This window comes from Dendrobates tinctorius, unplaced genomic scaffold (assembly GCF_039654945.1).
Source record: "Dendrobates tinctorius isolate UK_male_01 unplaced genomic scaffold, ASM3965494v1 ptg000054l, whole genome shotgun sequence".
Lineage (NCBI taxonomy): Eukaryota > Metazoa > Chordata > Amphibia > Anura > Dendrobatidae > Dendrobates > Dendrobates tinctorius.
The window spans coordinates 13,665,594-13,681,996 of NW_027361722.1; the positions used below are offsets into that span (position 1 = coordinate 13,665,594).

General features: G+C 53.2%; 1 protein-coding gene across 1 annotated transcript in view; it reads right to left on the reverse strand.

The window, feature by feature from the left end:
- B4GALT4 (beta-1,4-galactosyltransferase 4) overlaps positions 1-13,368 on the reverse strand; it is a 148,847-nt gene extending 135,479 nt beyond the window's left edge. Inside the window, exon 1 of the mRNA XM_073577105.1 lies at positions 13,226-13,368. The gene's annotated coding sequence lies outside the window, so the exon portion shown is untranslated. The remainder of the gene's footprint in view (positions 1-13,225) is intronic.
- Positions 13,369-16,403: the final 3,035 nt, after the last annotated feature.

Genomic DNA, 16,403 nt, shown 5'->3' on the forward strand with positions numbered 1-16,403 from the left:
CCTCCCATTCAGTTTCATCCCATTGCTTCTAGCCTTTCCTTGTGCAAATGAGAATAAAGTGGATCCTTCTACAATGTGACAGCCCTTTAGACATTTGTAGACAGCTATTAAGTCTCCTCTCAGTCTTCTCTTTTGCAAACTAAACATTCCCAAATCCTGCAACCTTTCCTCATAAGACAGGGTTTGCAGACCGGTCACCATTCTGGTCGGTCTTTTCTGAACTTGCTCCAGTTTGTTGATGTCTTTTTTAAAGTGTGGCGCCCAAAACTGGACACAATATTCCAGATGAGGTCTGACCAAAGAGGAGTAGAGGGAAATAATGACTTCACGTGATCTAGACTGTATGCTTCTGTTAATACATCCTAGAATTGCATTTGCCTTTTTTGCTGCTGCATCACACTGTTGACTCATATTCAGTCTGTGATCTATTAGTATACCCAAATCTTTTTCACATGCTGTTGCTTAGCCCTATTCCTCCCATTCTGTATATGCTTTTTTCATTTTTATTGCCCAGATGTAGTACTTTGCATTTTTCCCTGTTAGAAACCATTCTTTTAGTTGCTGCCCACTTCTCCAGTTTATTTGTATCTTTGTGAATCCTCTCTCTCTTCTCTAGTATTAGCTATCCCTCCTAGCTTTGTGTCATCAGCAAATTTAATCAGTTTACCCTCAATTCCTTCATCTAAATCGTTGATAAAGATGTTGAACAATACAGGGCCCTGGACAGAGCCCTGTGGTACCCCACTTGAGACATTCTTCCAACTGGATGTCCAGCCATTTACGACCACTCTTTGGGTCTAATCACTAAGCCAGTTATGAATCCACCTAACAGTTGCCTTGTCCATTCCATACTTAGTCATTTTTTCAATAAGGATTGTATGAGATACTTTGTCAAATGCTTTGCTGAAGTCAAGATATACTATATCTACAGCATTTCCTTGATCCACCCAATCAGTGATTCCGTCATAGAAGGAAATTAAGTTAGTCTGACATGACTTATTAGTTACAAACCCATGCTGACTCTGTTTAATCACTTCATTCTTATCCAGGTACTGACATACATGTTGTTTAATAATTTAAACTTCTCTGACTATCTGTTCTGTTTTGCCGTGTATCTCCGAATAAACTTCGACCTCAGCTTGATAAGAGATCGTCTCAGACCTTCTTCCCGGCTCTTCCAACTCTTCCAATCAGGACTCTTTTTCTTACAGGCCACAACTGTAATAGCCCTCTGTGTCTGTGCTGTACACACACTGGCTGGTAAACCGGCTCATTATATGAATACCCTATTACTATATTGATGGCTGGACCCTACAATGCAAGCACTTTTTACCTTTCGTGTTCACCCTATTTCCTCATATATTGTAGCATGTGAGCAGCACGGCCCTTGCTCCTCTTGGTGTCAGTTGTGTTACATTGGAATGTCTTTATTATCTGTATAAGATTCCTTTAAAATGTAAACTGCTGCGGAATATGTTGGCGCTACAGAAAAAATTATTATTATAGATTGTGGTTAGTTTTTTGTCTTAAGTAATATGTTTAAAGGTTCGATATTGACTTTTCGAATTGCAACCAATAGGTGGCACTATAGATCAATTCCACTTCCTCTCTAAAGGCACAATTTGGATACATAATTTCCCAGATGAGCATTGCGTGGACTATAAGTCTCCTTACACAGGCATATCACTTTCGACAAGCAGATACGTTACCCTTTAAACACCAGTAAGAGGCCTGTCAAAAAGCCAAATCAGATATCTTGCTTTGCACTGATGAGGGGCAACAACCTAAAACACGTGTCAGCAAACAGAGATTGTGGTTTGGCTTATCAAGTAACATACTAAGACTTGTTAAAGGATCAATAATGACTTTTACAACTGACATTTCCCATAGCACAGATATAGGGGAAGTGTCTATAATCCGGGGATCAGCACCGGCCGCACAGTACAGATATAGGGGAAGTGTCTATAATCCGGGGATCAGCGCCGGCCGCACAGTACAGATATAGGGGAAGCGTCTATAATCCGGGGATCAGCGCCGGCCGCACAGTACAGATATAGGGGAAGCGTCTATAATTCGGGGATCAGCGCCGTCCGCACAGTACAGATATAGGGGAAGGGTCTATAATCCGGGGATCAGCGCCGGCCGCACAGTACAGATATAGGGGAAGGGTCTATAATCCGGGGATCAGCGCCGGCCGCACAGTACAGATATAGGGGAAGCGTCTATAATCCGGGGATCAGCGCCGGCCGCACAGTACAGATATAGGAGAAGTGTCTATAATCCGGGGATCAGGGCCGGCCGCACAGTACAGATATAGGGGAAGGGTCTATAATCCGGGGACCAGTACCGGCCGCACAGTACAGATATAGGAGAAGTGTCTATAATCCGGGGATCAGCGCCGGCCGCACAGTACAGATATAGTGGAAGGGTCTATAATCCGGGGATCAGGGCCGGCCGCACAGTACAGATATAGGGGAAGCGTCTATAATCCGGGGATCAGGGCCGGCCGCACAGTACAGATATAGGGGAAGCGTCTATAATCCGGGGATCAGGGCCGGCCGCACAGTACAGATATAGGGGAAGCGTCTATAATCCGGGGATCAGGGCCGGCCGCACAGTACAGATATAGGGGAAGCGTCTATAATCCGGGGATCAGGGCCGGCCGCACAGTACAGATATAGGGGAAGCGTCTATAATCCGGGGATCAGAGCCGGCCGCACAGTACAGATATAGGGGAAGCGTCTATAATCCGGGGATCAGGGCCGGCCGCACAGTACAGATATAGGGGAAGCGTCTATAATCCGGGGATCAGGGCCGGCCGCACAGTACAGATATAGGGGAAGCGTCTATAATCCGGGGATCAGGGCCGGCCGCACAGTACAGATATAGGGGAAGCGTCTATAATCCGGGGATCAGGGCCGGCCGCACAGTACAGATATAGGGGAAGCGTCTAAAATCCGGGGATCAGCGCCGGCCGCACAGTACAGATATAGGGGAAGTGTCTATAATCCGGGGATCAGCGCCGGCCGCACAGTACAGATATAGGGGAAGTGTCTATAATCCGGGGATCGGCGCCGGCCGCACAGTACAGATATAGGGGAAGTGTCTATAATCCGGGGATCGGCGCCGGCCGCACAGTACAGATATAGGGGAAGTGTCTATAATCCGGGGATCGGCGCCTGCCGCACAGTACAGATATAGGGGAAGGGTCTATAATCCGGGGATCAGGGCCGGCCGCACAGTACAGATATAGGGGAAGGGTCTATAATCCGGGGATCAGAGCCGGCGGCACAGTACAGATATAGGGGAAGGGTCTATAATCCGGGGATCAGCGCCGGCCGCACAGTACAGATATAGGGGAAATGTCTATAATCCGGGGATCAGGGCCGGCCGCACAGTACAGATATAGGGGAAGGGTCTATAATCCGGGGATCAGGGCCGGCCGCACAGTACAGATATAGGGGAAGGGTCTATAATCCGGGGATCAGCGCCGGCCGCACAGTACAGATATAGGGGAAGTGTCTATAATCCGGGGATCAGGGCCGGCCGCACAGTACAGATATAGGGGAAGGGTCTATAATCCGGGGATCAGCGCCGGCCGCACAGTACAGATATAGGGGAAGGGTCTATAAACCGGGGATCAGCGCCGGCCGCACAGTACAGATATAGGGGAAGTGTCTATAATCCGGGGATCAGGGCCGGCCGCACAGTACAGATATAGGAGAAGTGTCTATAATCCGGGGATCAGCGCCGGCCGCACAGTACAGATTCTATAGAGGAGAAGGAGAAGGGTCTATAATCCGGGGATCAGGGCCGGCCGCACAGTACAGATATAGGGGAAGGGTCTATAATCCGGGGATCAGGGCCGGCCGCACAGTATAGATATAGGGGAAGGGTCTATAATCCGGGGATCAGCGCCGGCCGCACAGTACAGATATAGGGGAAGGGTCTATAATCCGGGGATCAGCGCCGGCCGCACAGTACAGATATAGGAGAATGGTCTATAATCCGGGGATCAGCGCCGGCCGCACAGTACAGATATAGGGGAAGGGTCTATAATCCGGGAATCAGGGCCGGCCGCACAGTACAGATATAGGGGAAGGGTCTATAATCCGGGGATCAGGGCCGGCCGCACAGTACAGATATAGGGGAAGGGTCTATAATCCGGGGATCAGCGCCGGCCGCACAGTACAGATATAGGGGAAGGGTCTATAATCCGGGAATCAGGGCCGGCCGCACAGTACAGATATAGGGGAAGGGTCTATAATCCGGGGATCAGCGCCGGCCGCACAGTACAGATATAGGGGAAGGGTCTATAATCCGGGGATCAGGGCCGGCCGCACAGTACAGATATAGGGGAAGGGTCTATAATCCGGGGATCAGGGCCGGCCGCACAGTACAGATATAGGGGAAGGGTCTATAATCCGGGGATCAGCGCCGGCCGCACAGTACAGATATAGGAGAAGCGTCTATAATCCGGGGATCAGGGCCGGCCGCACAGTACAGATATAGGGGAAGGGTCTATAATCCGGGGATCAGCGCCGGCCGCACAGTACAGATATAGGAGAAGGGTCTATAATCCGGGGATCAGCGCCGACCGCACAGTACAGATATAGGGGAAGCGTCTATAATCCGGGGATCAGGGCCGGCCGCACAGTACAGATATAGGAGAAGCGTCTATAATCCGGGGATCAGGGCCGGCCGCACAGTACAGATATAGGGGAAGGGTCTATAATCCGGGGATCAGCGCCGGCCGCACAGTACAGATATAGGGGAAGCGTCTATAATCCGGGGATCAGGGCCGGCCGCACAGTACAGATATAGGGGAAGGGTCTATAATCCGGGGATCAGCGCCGGCCGCACAGTACAGATATAGGGGAAGCGTCTATAATCCGGGGATCAGGGCCGGCCGCACAGTACAGATATAGGGGAAGGGTCTATAAACCGGGGATCAGCGCCGGCCGCACAGTACAGATATAGGGGAAGCGTCTATAATCCGGGGATCAGGGCCGGCCGCACAGTACAGATATAGGGGAAGGGTCTATAATCCGGGGATCAGCGCCGGCCGCACAGTACAGATATAGGAGAAGGGTCTATAATCCGGGGATCAGCGCCGGCCGCACAGTACAGATATAGGAGAAGGGTCTATAATCCGGGGATCAGGGCCGGCCGCACAGTACAGATATAGGGGAAGCGTCTATAATCCGGGGATCAGAGCCGGCCGCACAGTACAGATATAGGGGAAGCGTCTATAATCCGGGGATCAGCGCCGGCCGCACAGTACAGATATAGGGGAAGCGTCTATAATCCGGGGATCAGGGCCGGCCGCACAGTACAGATATAGGGGAAGCGTCTATAATCCGGGGATCAGGGCCGGCCGCAAAGTACAGATATAGGGGAAGGGCCTATAATCCGGGGATCAGGGCCGGCCGCACAGTACTGATATAGGGGAAGGGTCTATAATCCGGGGATCAGGGCCGGCCGCACGGTACAGATATAGGGGAAGCGTCTATAATCCGGGGATCAGCGCCGGCCGCACAGTACAGATATAGGAGAAGTGTCTATAATCCGGGGATCAGCGCCGGCCGCACAGTACAGATATAGGGGAAGGGTCTATAATCCGGGGATCAGCGCCGGCCGCACAGTGCATATATAGGAGAAGTGTCTATAATCCGGGGATCAGCGCCGGCCGCACAGTACAGATATAGGGGAAGGGTCTATAATCCGGGGATCAGGGCCGGCCGCACAGTACAGATATAGGGGAAGGGTCTATAATCCGGGGATCAGGGCCGGCCGCACAGTACAGATATAGTGGAAGGGTCTATAATCCGGGGATCAGGGCCGGCCGCACAGTACAGATATAGGGGAAGGGTCTATAATCCGGGGATCAGGGCCGGCCGCACAGTACAGATATAGGGGAAGGGTCTATAATCCGGGGATCAGCGCCGGCCGCACAGTACAGATATAGGGGAAGGGTCTATAATCCGGGGATCAGGGCCGGCCGCACAGTACAGATATAGGGGAAGGGTCTATAGTCCGGGGATCAGGGCCGGCCGCACAGTACAGATATAGGGGAAGCGTCTATAATCCGGGGATCAGCGCCGGCCGCACAGTACAGATATAGGGGAAGGGTCTATAGTCCGGGGATCAGGGCCGGCCGCACAGTACATATATAGGGGAAGCGTCTATAATCCGGGGATCAGCGCCGGCCGCACAGTACAGATATAGGAGAAGGGTCTATAATCCGGGGATCAGGGCCGGCCGCACAGTACAGATATAGGGGAAGGGTCTATAATCCGGGGATCAGCGCCGGCCGCACAGTACAGATATAGGGGAAGCGTCTATAATCCGGGGATCAGCGCCGGCCACACAGTACAGATATAGGGGAAGGGTCTATAATCCGGGGATCAGCGCCGGCCGCACAGTACAGATATAGGGGAAGGGTCTATAATCCGGGGATCAGCGCCGGCCGCACAGTACAGATATAGGGGAAGGGTCTATAATCCGGGGATCAGCGCCGGCCGCACAGTACAGATATAGGGGAAGGGTCTATAATCCGGGGATCAGGGCCGGCCGCACAGTACAGATATAGGGGAAGGGTCTATAATCAGGGCCGGCCGCACAGTACAGATATAGGGGAAGGGTCTATAATCAGGGGATCAGCGCCGGCCGCACAGTACAGATATAGGGGAAGTGTCTATAATCCGGGGATCAGGGCCGGCCGCACAGTACAGATATAGGGGAAGGGTCTATAATCCGGGGATCAGCGCCGGCGCACAGTACAGATATAGGAGAAGGGTCTATAATCCGGGGATCAGGGCCGGCCGCACAGTACAGATATAGGGGAAGGGTCTATAATCCGGGGATCAGCGCCGGCCGCACAGTACAGATATAGGGGAAGGGTCTATAATCCGGGGATCAGCGCCGGCCGCACAGTGCAGATATAGGGGAAGGGTCTATAATCCCGGGATCAGCGCCGGCCGCACAGTACAGATATAGGGGAAGGGTCTATAATCCGGGGATCAGCGCCGGCCGCACAGTGCAGATATAGGAGAAGTGTCTATAATCCGGGGATCAGCGCCGGCCGCACAGTACAGATATAGGGGAAGGGTCTATAATCCGGGGATCAGCGCCGGCCGCACAGTGCATATATAGGAGAAGTGTCTATAATCCGGGGATCAGCGCCGGCCGCACAGTACAGATATAGGGGAAGGGTCTATAATCCGGGGATCAGGGCCGGCCGCACAGTACAGATATAGGGGAAGGGTCTATAGTCCGGGGATCAGGGCCGGCCGCACAGTACAGATATAGGGGAAGCGTCTATAATCCGGGGATCAGCACCGGCCGCACAGTACAGATATAGGAGAAGGGTCTATAATCCGGGGATCAGGGCCGGCCGCACAGTACAGATATAGGGGAAGGGTCTATAATCCGGGGATCAGCGCCGGCCGCACAGTACAGATATAGGGGAAGCGTCTATAATCCGGGGATCAGCGCCGGCCGCACAGTACAGATATAGGGGAAGGGTCTATAATCCGGGGATCAGCGCCGGCCGCACAGTACAGATATAGGGGAAGGGTCTATAATCCGGGGATCAGCGCCGGCCGCACAGTACAGATATAGGGGAAGGGTCTATAATCCGGGGATCAGCGCCGGCCGCACAGTACAGATATAGGGGAAGGGTCTATAATCCGGGGATCAGGGCCGGCCGCACAGTACAGATATAGGGGAAGGGTCTATAATCAGGGCCGGCCGCACAGTACAGATATAGGGGAAGGGTCTATAATCAGGGCCGGCCGCACAGTACAGATATAGGGGAAGTGTCTATAATCCGGGGATCAGCGCCGGCCGCACAGTACAGATATAGGGGAAGGGTCTATAATCCGGGGATCAGCGCCGGCCGCACAGTACAGATATAGGGGAAGGGTCTATAATCCGGGGATCAGCGCCGGCCGCACAGTACAGATATAGGGGAAGGGTCTATAATCCGGGGATCAGCGCCGGCCGCACAGTACAGATATAGGGGAAGGGTCTATAATCCGGGGATCAGCGCCGGCCGCACAGTACAGATATAGGGGAAGGGTCTATAATCCGGGGATCAGGGCCGGCCGCACAGTACAGATATAGGGGAAGGGTCTATAATCCGGGGATCAGCGCCGGCCGCACAGTACAGATATAGGGGAAGTGTCTATAATCCGGGGATCAGCGCCGGCCGCACAGTACAGATATAGGGGAAGGGTCTATAATCCGGGATCAGGGCCGGCCGCACAGTACAGATATAGGGGAAGGGTCTATAATCCGGGATCAGGGCCGGCCGCACAGTACAGATATAGGGGAAGTGTCTATAATCCGGGGATCAGGGCCGGCCGCACAGTACAGATATAGGGGAAGGGTCTATAATCAGGGCCGGCCGCACAGTACAGATATAGGGGAAGGGTCTATAATCAGGGCCGGCCGCACAGTACAGATATAGGGGAAGCGTCTATAATCAGGGGATCAGGGCCGGCCGCACAGTACAGATATAGGGGAAGTGTCTATAATCCGGGGATCAGCGCCGGCCGCACAGTACAGATATAGGGGAAGCGTCTATAATCAGGGGATCAGGGCCGGCCGCACAGTACAGATATAGGGGAAGCGTCTATAATCCGGGGATCAGCGCCGGCCGCACAGTACAGATATAGGGGAAGCGTCTATAATCAGGGGATCAGGGCCGGCCGCACAGTACAGATATAGGGGAAGCGTCTATAATCCGGGGATCAGGGCCGGCCGCACAGTACAGATATAGGGGAAGGGTCTATAATCCGGGGATCAGCGCCGGCCGCTCAGTACAGATATAGGGGAAGAGTCTATAATCCGGGGATCAGCGCCGGCCGCACAGTACAGATATAGGAGAAGCATCTATAATCCGGGGATCAGGGCCGGCCGCACAGTACAGATATAGGGGAAGCGTCTATAATCCGGGGATCAGCGCCGGCCGCACAGTACAGATATAGGAGAAGCATCTATAATCCGGGGATCAGGGCCGGCCGCACAGTACAGATATAGGGGAAGGGTCTATAATCCGGGGATCAGGGCCGGCCGCACAGTACAGATATAGGGGAAGGGTCTATAATCCGGGGATCAGCGCCGGCCGCTCAGTACAGATATAGGGGAAGAGTCTATAATCCGGGGATCAGCGCCGGCCGCACAGTACAGATATAGGGGAAGGGTCTATAATCCGGGGATCAGGGCCGGCCGCACAGTACAGATATAGGGGAAGTGTCTATAATCCGGGGATCAGCGCCGGCCGCACAGTACAGATATAGGAGAAGTGTCTATAATCCGGGGATCAGCGCCGGCCGCACAGTACAGATATAGGGGAAGCGTCTATAATCCGGGGATCAGGGCCGGCCGCACAGTACAGATATAGGGGAAGTGTCTATAATCCGGGGATCAGGGCCGGCCGCACAGTACAGATATAGGGGAAGGGTCTATAATCCGGGGATCAGGGCCGGCCGCACAGTACAGATATAGGGGAAGGGTCTATAATCAGGGCCGGCCGCACAGTACAGATATAGGGGAAGGGTCTATAATCAGGGCCGGCCGCACAGTACAGATATAGGGGAAGGGTCTATAATCAGGGGATCAGAGCCGGCCGCACAGTACAGATATAGGGGAAGGGTCTATAATCCGGGGATCAGCGCCGGCCGCACAGTACAGATATAGGGGAAGCGTCTATAATCCGGGGATCAGGGCCGGCCGCACAGTACAGATATAGGGGAAGGGTCTATAATCCGGGGATCAGAGCCGGCCGCACAGTACAGATATAGGGGAAGGGTCTATAATCCGGGGATCAGGGCCGGCCGCACAGTACAGATATAGGGGAAGCGTCTATAATCCGGGGATCAGGGCCGGCCGCACAGTACAGATATAGGGGAAGCGTCTATAATCAGGGGATCAGAGCCGGCCGCACAGTACAGATATAGGGGAAGGGTCTATAATCCGGGGATCAGGGCCGGCCGCACAGTACAGATATAGGGGAAGAGTCTATAATCCGGGGATCAGGGCCGGCCGCACAGTACAGATATAGGGGAAGCGTCTATAATCCGGGGATCAGCGCCGGCCGCACAGTACAGATATAGGAGAAGCATCTATAATCCGGGGATCAGGGCCGGCCGCACAGTACAGATATAGGGGAAGGGTCTATAATCCGGGGATCAGGGCCGGCCGCACAGTACAGATATAGGGGAAGGGTCTATAATCCGGGGATCAGCGCCGGCCGCTCAGTACAGATATAGGGGAAGAGTCTATAATCCGGGGATCAGCGCCGGCCGCACAGTACAGATATAGGGGAAGTGTCTATAATCCGGGGATCAGAGCCGGCCGCACAGTACAGATATAGGAGAAGGGTCTATAATCCGGGGATCAGCGCCGGCCGCACAGTACAGATATAGGGGAAGCGTCTATAATCCGGGGATCAGGGCCGGCCGCACAGTACAGATATAGGGGAAGAGTCTATAATCCGGGGATCAGGGCCGGCCGCACAGTACAGATATAGGGGAAGCGTCTATAATCCGGGGATCAGCGCCGGCCGCACAGTACAGATATAGGAGAAGCATCTATAATCCGGGGATCAGGGCCGGCCGCACAGTACAGATATAGGGGAAGGGTCTATAATCCGGGGATCAGGGCCGGCCGCACAGTACAGATATAGGGGAAGGGTCTATAATCCGGGGATCAGGGCCGGCCGCTCAGTACAGATATAGGGGAAGTGTCTATAATCCGGGGATCAGCGCCGGCCGCACAGTACAGATATAGGAGAAGCATCTATAATCCGGGGATCAGGGCCGGCCGCACAGTACAGATATAGGGGAAGTGTCTATAATCCGGGGATCAGCGCCGGCCGCACAGTACAGATATAGGGGAAGGGTCTATAATCCGGGGATCAGCGCCGGCCGCACAGTACAGATATAGGAGAAGGGTCTATAATCCGGGGATCAGCGCCGGCCGCACAGTACAGATATAGGGGAAGCGTCTATAATCCGGGGATCAGGGCCGGCCGCACAGTACAGGTATAGGAGAAGGGTCTATAATCCGGGGATCAGGGCCGGCCGCACAGTACAGATATAGGGGAAGAGTCTATAATCCGGGGATCAGGGCCGGCCGCACAGTACAGATATAGGGGAAGCGTCTATAATCCGGGGATCAGCGCCGGCCGCACAGTACAGATATAGGGGAAGGGTCTATAATCCGGGGATCAGCGCCGGCCGCACAGTACAGATATAGGGGAAGTGTCTATAATCCGGGGATCAGGGCCGGCTGCACAGTACAGATATAGGGGAAGTGTCTATAATCCGGGGATCAGCGCCGGCCGCACAGTACAGATATAGGGGAAGGGTCTATAATCCGGGGATCAGGGCCGGCCGCACAGTACAGATATAGGGGAAGCGTCTATAATCCGGGGACCAGCGCCGGCCGCACAGTACAGATATAGGGGAAGCGTCTATAATCCGGGGATCAGGGCCGGCCGCACAGTACAGATATAGGGGAAGGGTCTATAATCCGGGGATCAGGGCCGGCAGCACAGTACAGATATAGGAGAAGTGTCTATAATCCGGGGATCAGGGCCGGCAGCACAGTACAGATATAGGGGAAGAGTCTATAATCCGGGGATCAGCGCCGGCCGCACAGTACAGATATAGGAGAAGTGTCTATAATCCGGGGATCAGGGCCGGCCGCACAGTACAGATATAGGGGAAGGGTCTATAATCCGGGGATCAGGGCCGGCCGCACAGTACAGATATAGGAGAAGTGTCTATAATCCGGGGATCAGGGCCGGCCGCACAGTACAGATATAGGGGAAGGGTCTATAATCCGGGGATCAGGGCCGGCCGCACAGTACAGATATAGGGGAAGCGTCTATAATCCGGGGATCAGGGCCGGCCGCACAGTACAGATATAGGAGAAGTGTCTATAATCCGGGGATCAGGGCCGGCCGCACAGTGCAGATATAGGGGAAGGGTCTATAATCCGGGGATCAGGGCCGGCCGCACAGTACAGATATAGGGGAAGGGTCTATAATCCGGGGATCAGGGACGGCCGCACAGTACAGATATAGGGGAAGGGTCTATAATCCGGGGATCAGCGCCGGCCGCACAGTACAGATATAGGGGAAGCGTCTATAATCCGGGGATCAGGGCCGGCCGCACAGTACAGATATAGGGGAAGGGTCTATAATCCGGGGATCAGCGTCGGCCGCACAGTACAGATATAGGGGAAGCGTCTATAATCCGGGGATCAGCGCCGGCCGCACAGTACAGATATAGGGGAAGTGTCTATAATCCGGGGATCAGCGCCGGCCGCACAGTACAGATATAGGGGAAGGGTCTATAATCCGGGGATCAGGGCCGGCCGCACAGTACAGATACAGGGGAAGCGTCTATAATCCGGGGATCAGGGCCGGCCGCACAGTACAGATATAGGGGAAGGGTCTATAATCCGGGGATCAGGGCCGGCCGCACAGTACAGATATAGGGGAAGGGTCTATAATCCGGGGATCAGGGCCGGCCGCACAGTACAGATATAGGGGAAGCGTCTATAATCCGGGGATCAGCGCCGGCCGCACAGTACAGATATAGGGGAAGTGTCTATAATCCGGGGATCAGGGCCGGCCGCACAGTACAGATATAGGGGAAGGGTCTATAATCCGGGGATCAGGGCCGGCCGCACAGTACAGATATAGGGGAAGGGTCTATAATCCGGGGATCAGCGTCGGCCGCACAGTACAGATATAGGGGAAGCGTCTATAATCCGGGGATCAGCGCCGGCCGCACAGTACAGATATAGGGGAAGTGTCTATAATCCGGGGATCAGCGCCGGCCGCACAGTACAGATATAGGGGAAGGGTCTATAATCCGGGGATCAGGGCCGGCCGCACAGTACAGATACAGGGGAAGGGTCTATAATCCGGGGATCAGGGCCGGCCGCACAGTACAGATATAGGGGAAGGGTCTATAATCCGGGGATCAGGGCCGGCCGCACAGTACAGATATAGGGGAAGGGTCTATAATCCGGGGATCAGGGCCGGCCGCACAGTACAGATATAGGGGAAGGGTCTATAATCAGGGCCGGCCGCACAGTACAGATATAGGGGAAGGGTCTATAATCAGACTGATCAGCCAGCTGCAGGTACAGGCACGGCCCGCAGGGGGCGCGCTGCAGTGCGGGTGCGGTCTCGGGTTCTCACCTGTCTCCTCCTGGAAGCTCAGTACGTCTCCATCACTCCTGTTCCGTTATACACCATAGAGTCTGGAGGTTCCGAGGACAGATCGCCTACAGCGCCCAGCTGTATCCGGCAGAGGGACGGAAGGCTGAAGCGTCACCGCCGCCATGTTGGTTCTGGGCACAGCAGCTGAGCCTCTGATTTTGTGGCTGTTCTCCGCAGTGTGGACTCCTATAGACGCGGATAGGAGTCGTATTCGTTATCTCCTCCTGGCCTGCGCTGATTTCTGTGCTGTGGACAAGTTTGTGCTGTTGTAGCTGAGAAGCTCACAAGATGGAAATCCCCCGCAGTGTCCCCTCATTACTGTGCAGGGATGTAGCCCCTAATACTGACTCTCTGCATAGTTAAAACCCTCGCAGACCAACCCAAAACAACCCCGCCACAACAACTACAAACTCCAGACCCTGGAAAAGTAGCAAAAGCCCCCAGTTCAGGCTCCAGAATCCATATAGACCCTGGGCCAGCCCCCTAAAATAATGCAGACCCCTAAATATTTCACCCCCCTACACATGTACAGTCCACAGAAGAGACTTCCCATACAGATACAGACCCCAGACCACACTCACTCTACAGATACAGACCCCAGACCACGCTCACTATACAGATACAGACCCCAGACCACACTCACTATGCAGATACAGACCCCAGACCACACTCACTCTACAGATACAGACACCAGACCACACTCACTATGCAGATACAGACCCCAGACCACACTCACTCTACAGATACAGACCCCAGACCACGCTCACTATACAGATACAGACCCCAGACCACACTCACTATGCAGATACAGACCCCAGACCACACTCACTCTACAGATACAGACACCAGACCACACTCACTATGCAGATACAGACCCCAGACCACACTCACTCTACAGATACAGACCCCAGACCACGCTCACTCTACAGATACAGACCCCAGACCACGCTCACTCTACAGATACAGACCCCAGACCACACTCACTATACAGATACAGACCCCAGACCACACTCACTATACAGACACAAACCCCAGACCACACTCGCTATACAGACACAAACCCCAGACCACACTCGCTATACAGACCCCAGACCACACTCACTATACAGATCCAGACCACACTCACTATACAGATACAGACCCCAGACCACGCTCACTCTACAGATACAGACCCCAGACCACACTCACTATACAGACACAAACCCCAGACCACACTCGCTATACAGACCCCAGACCACACTCACTATACAGATCCAGACCACACTCACTATACAGATACAGACCCCAGACCACGCTCACTCTACAGATACAGACCCCAGACCACACTCACTATACAGATACAGGCCCCAGACCACACTCACTATACAGACACAAACCCCAGACCACACTCGCTATACAGACCCCAGACCACACTCACTATACAGATCCAGACCACGCTCACTCTACAGATACAGACCCCAGACCACGCTCACTCTACAGATACAGACCCCAGACCACACTCACTATACAGATACAGGCCCCAGACCACACTCACTATACAGACACAAACCCCAGACCACACTCGCTATACAGACCCCAGACCACACTCACTATACAGATCCAGACCACACTCACTATGCAGATACAGACCCCAGACCACACTCACTCTACAGATACAGACCCCAGACCACGCTCACTATACAGATACAGACCCCAGACCACACTCACTATACAGATACAGACCCCAGACCACACTCACTATACAGATACAGACCCCAGACCACGCTCACTATACAGATACAGACCCCAGACCACACTCACTATACAGATACAGACCCCAGACCACACTCACTATACAGATACAGACCCCAGACCACACTCACTATATAGATACAGACCCCAGACCACGCTCACTATACAGATACAGACCCCAGACCACACTCACTATACAGATACAGACCCCAGACCACACTCACTATACAGATACAGACCCCAGACCACACTCACTATACAGATACAGACCCCAGACCACACTCACTATACAGATACAGACCCCAGACCACACTCACTATACAAATACAGACCCCAGACCACACTCACTATACAGATACAGACCCCAGACCACACTCACTATACAGATACAGACCCCAGACCACACTCACTATACAGATACAGACCCCAGACCACACTCACTATACAGATACAGACCCCAGACCACACTCACTATACAGATACAGACCCCAGACTACACTCTATACAGATACAGACCCCAGACCACACTCACTATACAGATACAGACCCCAGACCACACTCACTATACAGATACAGACCCCAGACCACACTCACTATACAGATACAGACCCCAGACTACACTCTATACAGATACAGACCCCAGACCACACTCTCTATACAGATACAGACCCCAGACCACACTCACTATACAGATACAGACCCCAGACTACACTCTATACAGATACAGACCCCAGACCACACTCTCTATACAGATACAGACCCCAGACCACACTCACTATACAGATACAGACCCCAGACCACACTCCCTATACAGATACAGACCCCAGACCACACTCTCTCTAAAAACAAAGACCCCAGATCCTCTATACAAACAGATTCCAAACCCTCTAAACTACTACAGGCCCCAGACTAGACCCACTATACATATACAGACACCAGACTTCCTAAACCCAGATTCTACAAAGTGGTTCAGACCCCAGACCAGCTATACAAATAGAGACACCAGGCCCCCTAACTTAATACAGACCCCCAGACCAGACTCAATAGAATAGACCTCCAACCAGACTCTGTAAAGTAAATGAGTCCCAAAACCAGATCCCTTATTCAAATACAGACCCCAAAACTGACTACTAACTGATAAAATAAATTAGGACCCTTAAAAGAATAGAAAAGACCTTGAAGTTCTATGGATCTGCAGTGTGACCCCATCAACTTCTACGGAAGAGAATGTATAAGAACTGCAAGTCTGCCACCTTGTGGATGCTGGCAGCCACTGCAGAGATGTGAATTATAAATACTGACCTATCAGGGTTATTTATCCTTCAGGCATATAGTAATTTACGGGGTTTTTTTTGTTGCAGCATTCAAATAATGTCAGATAATGGTTTATTGACAGAAAAGTGTTTACCTACAGCGCCACCCCAGG